The 11830-nt window shown below is 40.5% G+C and overlaps 1 long non-coding RNA gene across 3 annotated transcripts; it reads left to right on the top strand.

Annotated features, from left to right (window-relative positions):
• Window positions 1-5793: 5793 nt before the first annotated feature.
• Window positions 5794-11198, top strand: LOC135574372 (uncharacterized). 3 transcript variants are annotated; one of them, XR_010465425.1, is made up of 4 exons: window positions 5794-5874; window positions 6007-6180; window positions 8432-8537; window positions 11110-11198. It is a non-coding gene; the product is annotated as an uncharacterized LOC135574372 (long non-coding RNA). The 3 variants fall into 3 exon arrangements; XR_010465427.1 differs by having other exon boundaries at window positions 5862-5882; XR_010465426.1 differs by having other exon boundaries at window positions 5870-5912.
• Window positions 11199-11830: the final 632 nt, after the last annotated feature.

Genomic DNA, 11830 nt, shown 5'->3' with positions numbered 1-11830 from the left:
ATGTTGGTATCAACACAGGGTTAATGGTTAGTGACTTACATGTTGGTAGCAACACAGGGTTAATGGTTAGTGACTAGCATGTTGGTAGCAACACAGGGTTACTGACTACCATGTTGCTATCAACACAGGGTTAACAGTTAGTGACTAGCATGTTGGTATCAACACAGGGTTAATGGTTAGTGACTAGCATGTTGGTATCAACACAGGGTTAATGGTTAGTGACTAGCATGTTGGTATCAACACAGGGTTAACAGTTAGTGACTAGCATGTTGTTAGCAACACAAGGTTCATGGTTAGTGACTGTAGCATGTTGGTAGCAACACAGGTTTACTGACTAGCATGTTGCTATCAACACAGGGTTAATGGCTAGTGACTCTAGCATGTTGGTAGCAACACAGGGTTAATGGTTAGTGACTAACATGTTGGTATCAACACAGGGTTAACTGTTAGTGATTAACATGTTGGTATCAACACAGGGTTAACTGTTAGTGACTGTAACATGTTTGTATCAACACAGGGTTAATGGTCACTGACTAGCATGTTGGTATCAACACAGGGTTAACTGTTAGTGATTAACATGTTGGTATCAACACAGGGTTAATGGTTAGTGACTGTAACATGTTGGTATCAACACAGGGTTAATGGTTAGTGACTGTAACATGTTGGTATCAACACAGGGTTAATGGTTAGTGACTAACATGTTGGTATCAACACAGGGTTAATGGTCACTGACTAGCATGTTGGTATCAACACAGGGTTAACTGTTAGTGATTAACATGTTGGTATCAACACTGGGTTAATGGTTAGTGACTGTAACATGTTGGTATCAACACAGGGTTAATGGTTAGTGACTAGCATGTTGGTATCAACACAGGGTTAATGGTCACTGACTAGCATGTTGGTATCAACACAGGGTTAACTGTTAGTGATTAACATGTTGGTATCAACACAGGGTTAATGGTTAGTGACTGTAACATGTTGGTATCAACACAGGGTTAATGGTTAGTGACTGTAACATGTTGGTATCAACACAGGGTTAATGGTTAGTGACTGTAACATGTTGGTATCAACACAGGGTTAATGGTTAGTGACTAGCATGTTGGTATCAACACAGGGTTAATGGTTAGTGACTGTAACATGTTGGTATCAACACAGGGTTAACGGTTAGTGACTAACATGTTGGTATCAACACAGGGTTAATGGTTAGTGACTAGCATGTTGGTATCAACACAGGGTTAACGGTTAGTGACTAGCATGTTGATATCAACACAGGGTTAATGGTTACTGACTAACATGTTGGTATCAACACAGGGTTAATGGTTAGTGACTAACATGTCGGTATCAACACAGGGTTAGTGACTGTAACATGTTGGTATCAACACAGGGTTAATGGTTAAGTGACTGTAACATGTTGGTATCAACACAGGGTTAATGGTTACTGACTAACATGTTGGTATCAACACAGGGTTAATGGTTACTGACTAACATGTTGGTATCAACACAGGGTTAATCGTTAGTGACTAGCCTGTTGGTATCAACACAGGGTTAACGGTTAGTGACTAGCATGTTGGTATCAACACAGGGTTAACTGTTAGTGATTAACATGTTGGTATCAACACAGGGTTAATGGTCACTGACTAGCATGTTGGTATCAACACAGGGTTAATGCTTACTGACTAACATGTTGGTATCAACACAGGGTTAACGGTTAGTGACTGTAACATGTTGGTATCAACACAGGGTTAATGGTTAGTGACTAGCATGTTGGTATCAACTCAGGGTTAATGGTTACTGACTAACATGTTGGTATCAACACAGGGTTAATGTTTAGTGACTAGCATGTTGGTATCAACACAGGGTTAATGGTTAGTGACTAGCATGTTGGTATCAACACGTGGTTAATGGTTAGTGACTGTAACATGTTGGTATCAACACAGGGTTAATGGTTAGTGACTAACATGTTGGTATCAACACAGGGTTAATGGTTAGTGACTAGCATGTTGGTATCAACACAGGGTTAATGGTTAGTGACTAGCATGTTGGTATCAACACAGGGTTAATGGTCACTGACTAACATGTTGGTATCAACACAGGGTTAATGGTCACTGACTAGCATGTTGGTATCAACACAGGGTTAATGGTTAGTGACTAACATGTTGGTATCAACACAGGGTTAATGGTTAGTGACTAACATGTTGGTATCAACACAGGGTTAATGGTTAGTGACTAGCATGTTGGTATCAACACAGGGTTAACTGTTAGTGATTAACATGTTGGTATCAACACAGGGTTAACGGTTAGTGACTGTAACATGTTGGTATCAACACAGGGTTAACGGTTAGTGACTTACATGTTGGTAGCAACACAGGGTTAATGGTTAGTGACTAGCATGTTGGTAGCAACACAGGGTTACTGACTAGCATGTTGCTATCAACACAGGGTTAACAGTTAGTGACTAGCATGTTGGTATCAACACAGGGTTAATGGATAGTGACTAGCATGTTGGTATCAACACAGGGTTAATGGTTAGTGACTAGCATGTTGGTATCAACACAGGGTTAACAGTTAGTGACTAGCATGTTGTTAGCAACACAAGGTTAATGGTTAGTGACTCTAGCATGTTGGTAGCAACACAGGGTTAATGGTTCGTGACTAACATGTTGGTATCAACACAGGGTTAACTGTTAGTGATTAACATGTTGGTATCAACACAGGGTTAACTGTTAGTGACTGTAACATGTTGGTATCAACACAGGGTTAATGGTCACTGACTAGCATGTTGGTATCAACACAGGGTTAACTGTTAGTGACTAGCATGTTGGTATCAACCCAGGGTTAATGGTCACTGACTAACATGTTGGTATCAACACAGGGTTAATGGTTACTGACTAACATGTTGGTATCAACACAGGGTTAACGGTTAGTGACTAGCATGTTGGTATCAACACAGGGTTAATGGTTCGTGACTAACATGTTGGTATCAACACAGGGTTAATGGTTAGTGACTAGCATGTTGGTATCAACACAGGGTTAACTGTTAGTGATTAACATGTTGGTATCAACACAGGGTTAATGGTTAGTGACTGTAACATGTTGGTATCAACACAGGGTTAATGGTTAGTGACTAGCATGTTGGTATCAACACAGGGTTAACTGTTAGTGATTAACATGTTGGTATCAACACAGGGTTAATGGTTAGTGACTGTAACATGTTGGTATCAACACAGGGTTAATGGTTAGTGACTAGCATGTTGGTAGCAACACAGGGTTACTGACTACCATGTTGCTATCAACACAGGGTTAACAGTTAGTGACTAGCATGTTGGTATCAACACACGGTTAATGGTTAGTGACTAGCATGTTGGTATCAACACAGGGTTAATGGTTAGTGACTAGCATGTTGTTATCAACACAGGGTTAACAGTTAGTGACTAGCATGTTGTTAGCAACACAAGGTTCATGGTTAGTGACTGTAGCATGTTGGTAGCAACACAGGTTTACTGACTAGCATGTTGTTATCAACACAGGGTTAATGGCTAGTGACTCTAGCATGTTGGTAGCAACACAGGGTTAATGGTTAGTGACTAACATGTTGGTATCAACACAGGGTTAACTGTTAGTGATTAACATGTTGTGATCAACACAGGGTTAACTGTTAGTGACTGTAACATGTTGGTATCAACACAGGGTTAATGGTCACTGACTAGCATGTTGGTATCAACACAGGGTTAACTGTTAGTGATTAACATGTTGGTATCAACACTGGGTTAATGGTTAGTGACTGTAACATGTTGGTATCAACACAGGGTTAATGGTTAGTGACTAACATGTTGGTATCAACACAGGGTTAATGGTTAGTGACTAACATGTTGGTATCAACACAGGGTTAATGGTCACTGACTAGCATGTTGGTATCAACACAGGGTTAACTGTTAGTGACTGTAACATGTTGGTATCAACACAGGGTTAATGGTTAGTGACTAGCATGTTGGTATCAACACAGGGTTAATGGTCACTGACTAGCATGTTGGTATCAACACAGGGTTAACTGTTAGTGATTAACATGTTGGTATCAACACAGGGTTAATGGTTAGTGACTGTAACATGTTGGTATCAACACAGGGTTAATGGTTAGTGACTAACATGTTGGTATCAACACAGGGTTAATGGTTAGTGACTGTAACATGTTGGTATCAACACAGGGTTAACTGTTAGTGACTGTAACATGTTGGTATCATCACAGGGTTAATGGTTAGTGACTGTAACATGTTGGTATCAACACAGGGTTAACTGTTAGTGACTGTAACATGTTGGTATCAACACAGGGTTAATGGTTAGTGACTGTAACATATTGGTATCAACACAGGGTTAATGGTTACTGACTGTGTGCATTGAGTGCTGTGTATCCTGTCTTGTGATCTTTCAATGTGGCGTGTTGTTACTTGGCAAACATTCCTTGGAACTATTGTGAGTTTCTTATTGAAGGATGTCATTCTAGTTCCGTAGAAGACGGATGGAGGCGTGTCTCTAGTAAACAGAGTCCATATCCTGTTAACTAGCGCTGTACTCCTTTGGAAACACGTCATAAACCTCTCACACTACACTATATATTTCACTCCCATCTTTAATGTTTCTAGTATTGTTTCCTCCCTTGTTGGTGCTGTGGGAATGATGTTATTGTATTCATGTATGTGTTCACAGAGGACCATCATGGAAAATACGTTTTAAAACAGTATTGTGTTACACTGCATTTAAATCAATGAGGATATCACTTGTCCACCAACTCGGTGGCCTTATGGTTAGTGTCCGCCCTGAGATTCTAATGGAATGTTATACAATCTATCAAACTACAGCAGGCCCAGCAATAGTGCCATTCAATTATTTACACACACTGTTAAAACAGAATGTTGTGAAACCCCAGAACAGGTGGCAGGGGTCTTCCTTGCCTATTTTCTGATAAAAAGCTTGTAATTCAATATGTTTGCTTATCTTACTGTTTATCAAGTGGCATCCTGACAGATTAAAAGGGGAATGTGTCACGCCCTGTCCTTAGAGACGTTTTATTTCTCTATTTGGTTAGGTCAGGGTGTGATTTGGGGTGGGCATTCTATGTTGTCTATTTCTTTGTTTTGGCCGAGTAGGGTTCCCAATCTGAGGCAGCTGTCTATCATTGTCTCTGATTGGGAATCATACTTAGGCAGCCTTTTTTCCACCTGTGTTTGTGGATAGTTATTTTCTGTTTAGTATCTGTTACCTGACAGAACTGTTCGCTTTCGTTTTAATATGGTAATGATGCCAGCAGCCTCTGCCCCTCCCTGGATAAATATGGTAATGAACCAGCAGCCTCTGCCCCTCCCTGGATAAATATGGTAATGAACCAGCAGCCTCTGCCCCTCCCTGGATAAATATGGTAATGAACCAGCAGCCTCTGCCCCTCTCTGGATAAATATGGTAATGAACCAGCAGCCTCTGCCCCTCCCTCTGCCCCTCCCTGGATAAATATGGTAATGAGGTCAGCAGTCTCTGCCCCTCCCTGGATAAATATGGTAATGTAACCAGCAGCCTCTGCCCCTCCCTGGATAAATATGGTAATGAGGTCAGCAGCCTCTGCCCCTCCCTCTGCCCTCCCTGGATAAATATGGTAATGATGTCAGCAGTCTCTGCCCCTCCCTCTGCCCTCCCTTCCCCTGATAAATATGGTAATGATGTCAGCAGTCTCTGCCCCTCCCTCTGCCCTCCCTTCCCCTGATAAATATGGTAATGAGGTCAGCAGCCTCTGCCCCTCCCTCTGCCCTCCCTTCTCTGGATAAATATTGACGCATAAATCCCCTATAAAGCGCTGCTCACATGGACACAGCAACAACCCTTCAACAGGTACATGGGTGAATTAGCACCTTCTCTCTGAACTAAATGTGATAACTGTTGTTCTGCTGTTTTTAATAAAGAAAATGTCTAAGTATGTTTTCCATAACTTCAGTTAACCTTCATCTGTTTTGTCTTGGATAGAAGACATCAGCCAGCCATCCACAATCTACAGGACAATAACCAGCCATCCACAATCTACAGGACAATAACCAGCCATCCACAATCTACAGGACAATAACCAGCCATCCACAATCTACAGGACAATAACCAGCCATCCACAATCTACAGGACAATAACCAGCCATCCACAATCTCTGTAAGTGTATTCTACTTGACTAATATCTAATGTTATCTTTACTGCTTATCAACATGGTTGATTTTATATAAATAGGAGCTTTGTAACCCTCCATGAGCTCCTTGAACAGAATAAGCAAACACAGAGTATACAAAACATTAACAACAACTTCTTAATACTGAGTTACCCACGTTTCTCTCAGAGCAGCCTCAGTTCGTCAGGTCATGGATTCCACAAGGTGTCGAAAGCATTCCACAGGGATGCTGGCCCATGTTGACTCCAATGCTTCCCACAGTTGTGTCAAGTTGGCTGGATGTCCTTTGGGTGGTGGACCATTCTTGATACACACGGGAAACTGTTGAGCGTGAAAAACCCAGCAGCGTTGCAGTTCTTGACACAAACCGTGCGCCTGGCACCTATAACCATACCCTGTTCAAAGGGGTAAATAATTTGTCCTGCCCCTTTCACCCTCTGAATGGTACACATACAAAATCCATCTATCAAGGCTTATAAATCCTTCTTTAACCTGTCTCCTCCCCTTCATCTACACTGATTGAAGCAGATTTATTATCAATAAGGGATCATAGCTTTCACCTGGGTTCACCTGGTCAGTCAGTCTTTCACCTGGGTTCACCTGGTCAGTCAGTCTTTCACCTGGGTTCACCTGGTCAGTCAGTCTTTCACCTGGGTTCACCTGGTCAGTCAGTCTTTCACCTGGGTTCACCTGGTCAGTCAGTCTTTCACCTGGGTTCACCTGGTCAGTCAGTCTTTCACCTGGGTTCACCTGGTCAGTCAGTCTTTCACCTGGGTTCACCTGGTCAGTCAGTATTTCACCTGGGTTCACCTGGTCAGTCAGTCTTTCACCTGGTCAGTCAGTCTTTCACCTGGTCAGTCAGTCTATGTCCTTGAAAGAGCATAACAGACTATTATGAAAGTGTTCATATTTTTTTGTCCACTCATTGTGTATTATATATATATATAAATAGTGTATTAATGTGTGTTTCAGCTGTGTGTGTATATAGTGTGTTCCTGTGGGTTTCAGCTGTGTGTGTATATATAGTGTGTTCCTGTGGGTTTCAGCTGTGTGTATATATAGTGTGTTCCTGTGTGTTTCAGCTGTGTGTGTATATATAGTGTGTTTCAGATGTGTGTGTATATAGTGTGTTCCTGTATGTTTCAGCTGTGTGTGTATATATAGTGTGTTCCTGTGGGTTTCAGCTGTGTGTGTATATATAGTGTGTTCCTGTGTGTTTCAGCTGTGTGTATATATAGTGTGTTCCTGTGTGTTTCAGCTGTGTGTGTATATATAGTGTGTTTCAGATGTGTGTGTATATAGTGTGTTCCTGTATGTTTCAGCTGTGTGTGTATATAGAGTGTGTTCCTGTGTGTGTATATATAGTGTGTTCCTGTATGTTTCAGCTGTGTGTGTATATATAGTGTGTTCCTGTATGTTTCAGCTGTGTGTGTATATATAGTGTGTTCCTGTGTGTGTATATATAGTGTGTTCCTGTGTGTTTCAGCTGTGTGTATATATAGTGTGTTCCTGTGTGTTTCAGCTGTGTGTGTATATATAGTGTGTTCCTGTGTGTGTATATATAGTGTGTTCCTGTATGTTTCAGCTGTGTGTGTATATATAGTGTGTTCCTGTGTGTGTATATATAGTGTGTTCCTGTATGTTTCAGCTGTGTGTGTATACAGTGTGTTCCTGTATGTGTATATATATAGTGTGTTCCTGTATGTTTCAGCTGTGTGTATATACAGTGTGTTCCTGTGTGTTTCAGCTGTGTGTGTATATACAGTGTGTTCCTGTGTGTGTATATAGTGTGTTCCTGTATGTTTCAGATGTGTATATACATTGTGTTCCTGTATGTTTCAGATGTGTATATACAGTGTGTTCCTGTATGTTTCAGCTGTGTGTGTATATATAGTGTGTTCCTGTATGTTTCAGCTGTGTGTATATACAGTGTGTTCCTGTGTGTTTCAGCTGTGTGTGTATATATAGTGTGTTCCTGTATGTTTCAGCTGTGTGTATATACAGTGTGTTCCTGTGTGTTTCAGCTGTGTGTATATACAGTGTGTTCCTGTGTGTTTCAGCTGTGTGTGTATATACAGTGTGTTCCTGTGTGTTTCAGATGTGTGTATATAGTGTGTTCCTGTATGTTTCAGCTGTGTGTATATACAGTGTGTTCCTGTGTGTTTCAGCTGTGTGTATATATAGTGTGTTCCTGTGTTTCAGCTGTGTGTGTATACAGTGTGTTCCTGTATGTTTCAGCTATGAGGGGAATTGTCCTTCTCTTTCTGCTGTCTCTCTGGCCTGGAGGAAAGGTGGATGCTATCGATCAACAGATCTTGGCTAATGTGGTACAAGAGATGAGAAGGTGGGTGTTTCTCTGTTCTTTCATAATCTATGAACTCCTAAAATACTTTTAGACATAATTATTAGCCATTATAAGAAATAACACAATTTTTGGGGAACATTTGAAGTTTGTATTCCTCTTAACATTCGTTCGAAATTTTTATTCTGTCCTGACTTTTTGATCGACCGATAAAAACACTGGTTCAAACCGTGTACCCGGGACAAACGCTTAGAACTAAATGAAGCCCCTGGACTGCAGACAAGATAAGATGCTGGTATAGACTGTATTGTTAGTAAAGACTATATTGCTAATAGAGACTGTATGCTAATATAGACTGTATTGCTAATATAGACTGTATTGCTAATATAGACTGTATTGCTAGTATAGACTATATTGCTAATATAGACTGTATTGCTAGTATAGACCGTATTGCTAGTATAGACTGTATTGCTAATATAGACTGTATTGCTAATATAGACTGTATTGCTAATATAGACTGTATTGCTAGTATAGACTATATTGTTAATATAGACTGTATTGCTAGTATAGACCGTATTGCTAATATAGACTGTATTGCTAATATAGACTGTATTGCTAATATAGACTGCATTGCTAGTATAGACTGTATTGTTAGTAAAGACTATATTGCTAATATAGACTGTATTGCTAATATAGACTGTATTGCTAGTATAGACTATATTGCTAATATAGACTGTATTGCTAGTATAGACCGTATTGCTAATATAGACTGTATTGCTAATATAGACTGTATTGCTATTATAGACCGTATTGCTAATATAGACTGTATTGCTAGTACAGACTGTATTGCCCTCTGTAATTATTATGGAGTCACTTTTATTGTGAATAAGAATACAATAGAATATGTCTTGGGTGTATGATATGAAATGCTAACCTCCCCTGTTATTGTAATGGTGAGAGGTTAGCATGTCTTGGGGGTATGATATGAAATGCTAACCTCCCCTGTTATTGTAATGGTGAGAGGTTAGCATGTCTTGGGGGTATGATATGAAATGCTAACCTCTCCTGTTATTGTAATGGTGAGAGGTTAGCATGTCTTGGGGGTATGATATAAAATGCTATACTCCCCCTGTTATTGTAATGGTGAGAGGTTAGCATGTCTTGGGGGTATGATATAAAATGCTAAACTCCCCCTGTTATTGTAATGGTGAGAGGTTAGCATGTCTTGGGGTATGATATAAAATGCTAACCTCTCCTGTTATTGTAATGGTGAGAGGTTAGCATGTCTTGGGGTATGATATAAAATGCTAACCTCTCCTGTTATTGTAATGGTGAGAGGTTAGCATGTCTTGGGGGTATGATATAAAATGCTATACTCCCCTGTTATTGTAATGGTGAGAGGTTAGCATGTCTTGGGGTATGATATAAAATGCTAAACTCCCCCTGTTATTGTAATGGTGAGAGGTTAGCATGTCTTGGGGGTATGATATAAAATGCTAACCTCTCCTGTTATTGTAATGGTGAGAGGTTAGCATGTCTTGGGGGTATGATATAAAATGCTAAACTCCCCCTGTTATTGTAATGGTGAGAGGTTAGCATGGGGGGGGTTATGAATAAGGATGAGTAACTTTCCCACTCATCATTATTCACAATTAATTCAGGATTATCCGTAATCATGGTTGCATCCACATTAATGTAGAAGTGTTTAGAGACATATTCTATTCTTTTATACATTTAAAGTGACTCCAAATTGATTTCTATTGGGCACAAAATAATCTGAAACACAACCTAAATAAACAGCATATGCATCCAACAAGTTTAATAAAAAGTCACAAGCTTGATGTAGTCATTGACTGCTAGGAACATGGGACCAAATACTAAACATTGGACTACTTTAAGAGAGGTCTGAGATAGTGCCCTCCGTAATTATTGGGACCGTGACACATTGTTTGTTGTTTTGGCTCTGTACTCCAGAACTTTGGATTTTAAATGATACAATGAATGAACCTGAGGTTAACTTTGTCCATGAGATGGAGGTGATAATTTATGCAAAAGTAACAGTGCATATATTCACTGTCAATGTTTCTGATCCTGTGTGTTCTGTCTCTTCTGTCTCCTGTCTGTTTATAATGTTTCTGATCCTGTGTGTTCTGTCTCTTCTGTCTCCTGTCTGTTTATAATGTTTCTGATCCTCTGTGTTCTGTCTCCTGTCTGTTTATAATGTTTCTGATCCTCTGTGTTCTGTCTCTTCTGTCTCCTGTCTGTTTATAATGTTTCTGATCCTGTGTTCTGTCTCTTCTGTCTCCTGTCTGTTTATAATGTTTCTGATCCTGTGTTCTGTCTCTTCTGTCTCCTGTCTGTTTATAATGTTTCTGATCCTGTGTTCTGTCTCTTCTGTCTCCTGTCTGTTTATAATGTTTCTGATCCTCTGTGTTCTGTCTCTTCTGTCTCCTGTCTGTTTATAATGTTTCTGATCCTGTGTGTTCTGTCTCTTCTGTCTCCTGTCTGTTTATAATGTTTCTGATCCTGTGTGTTCTGTCTCTTCTGTCTCCTGTCTGTTTATAATGTTTCTGGTCCTGTGTTCTGTCTCTTCTGTCTTCTGTCTGTTGTTCAGGTTCGGCCTGCCGGGATGCCAGTATGCCATGGCTGTCTTACTCACCCAACAGCAGTGCAACAATGGAGCAAACTTTAGAATAAGCGGGCAACCTCAGGTTGTCCAGAACACACTTAATGGTAACAATGTCTACACCGGAAACCGGCTCATCGCAGCCACACCTCTTCAAACACAATCTTACACAGACCATGCTGAGTACCGTCTATTGAGTGGTGGTAATAACAGCCCAATGCAGACTCTGATAAACAGTGCTGGTAGTAATGACTGCATCGTCTTCTTCTCCACCTACTCTCCCTGCCTGGAGAAATGCAACGTCCCTAATAGACCATACAATATTCTCCAATTCATGACCGTCTTCAACGGCTGGAACGCCAACCAGAAGGCCTTTGTCTTCTCCTCGGTTTGGGACCCTTCAAGGAACCATCCAGTGACCAAACCTGATAGGAGGTGGGTGTTTGCGTCCTTCGAGAGAATAGAAAGATACCTCCCTTTATATCGTTGTGACAGAAACGGTTGTTACCATTGTGTCGATTCTACTAATATTGAGAATCATCGATGTCTGTATGGATACTAATAGTGTACACTGTCTGTATGGATACTACTAGTGGACACTGTCTGTATGGATACTAATAGTGTACACTGTCTGTATGGATACTAATAGTGGACACTGTCTGTATGGGTACTAATAGTGGACACTGTCTGTATGGGTACTACTAGTGGA

The sequence above is a fragment of the Oncorhynchus nerka genome, linkage group LG12 (assembly GCF_034236695.1).
Source record: "Oncorhynchus nerka isolate Pitt River linkage group LG12, Oner_Uvic_2.0, whole genome shotgun sequence".
Classification (NCBI taxonomy): domain Eukaryota; kingdom Metazoa; phylum Chordata; class Actinopteri; order Salmoniformes; family Salmonidae; genus Oncorhynchus; species Oncorhynchus nerka.
The sequence above is the reverse complement of the archived record's forward strand: the minus strand, read 5'-3'. Positions and strand labels throughout refer to the sequence as shown.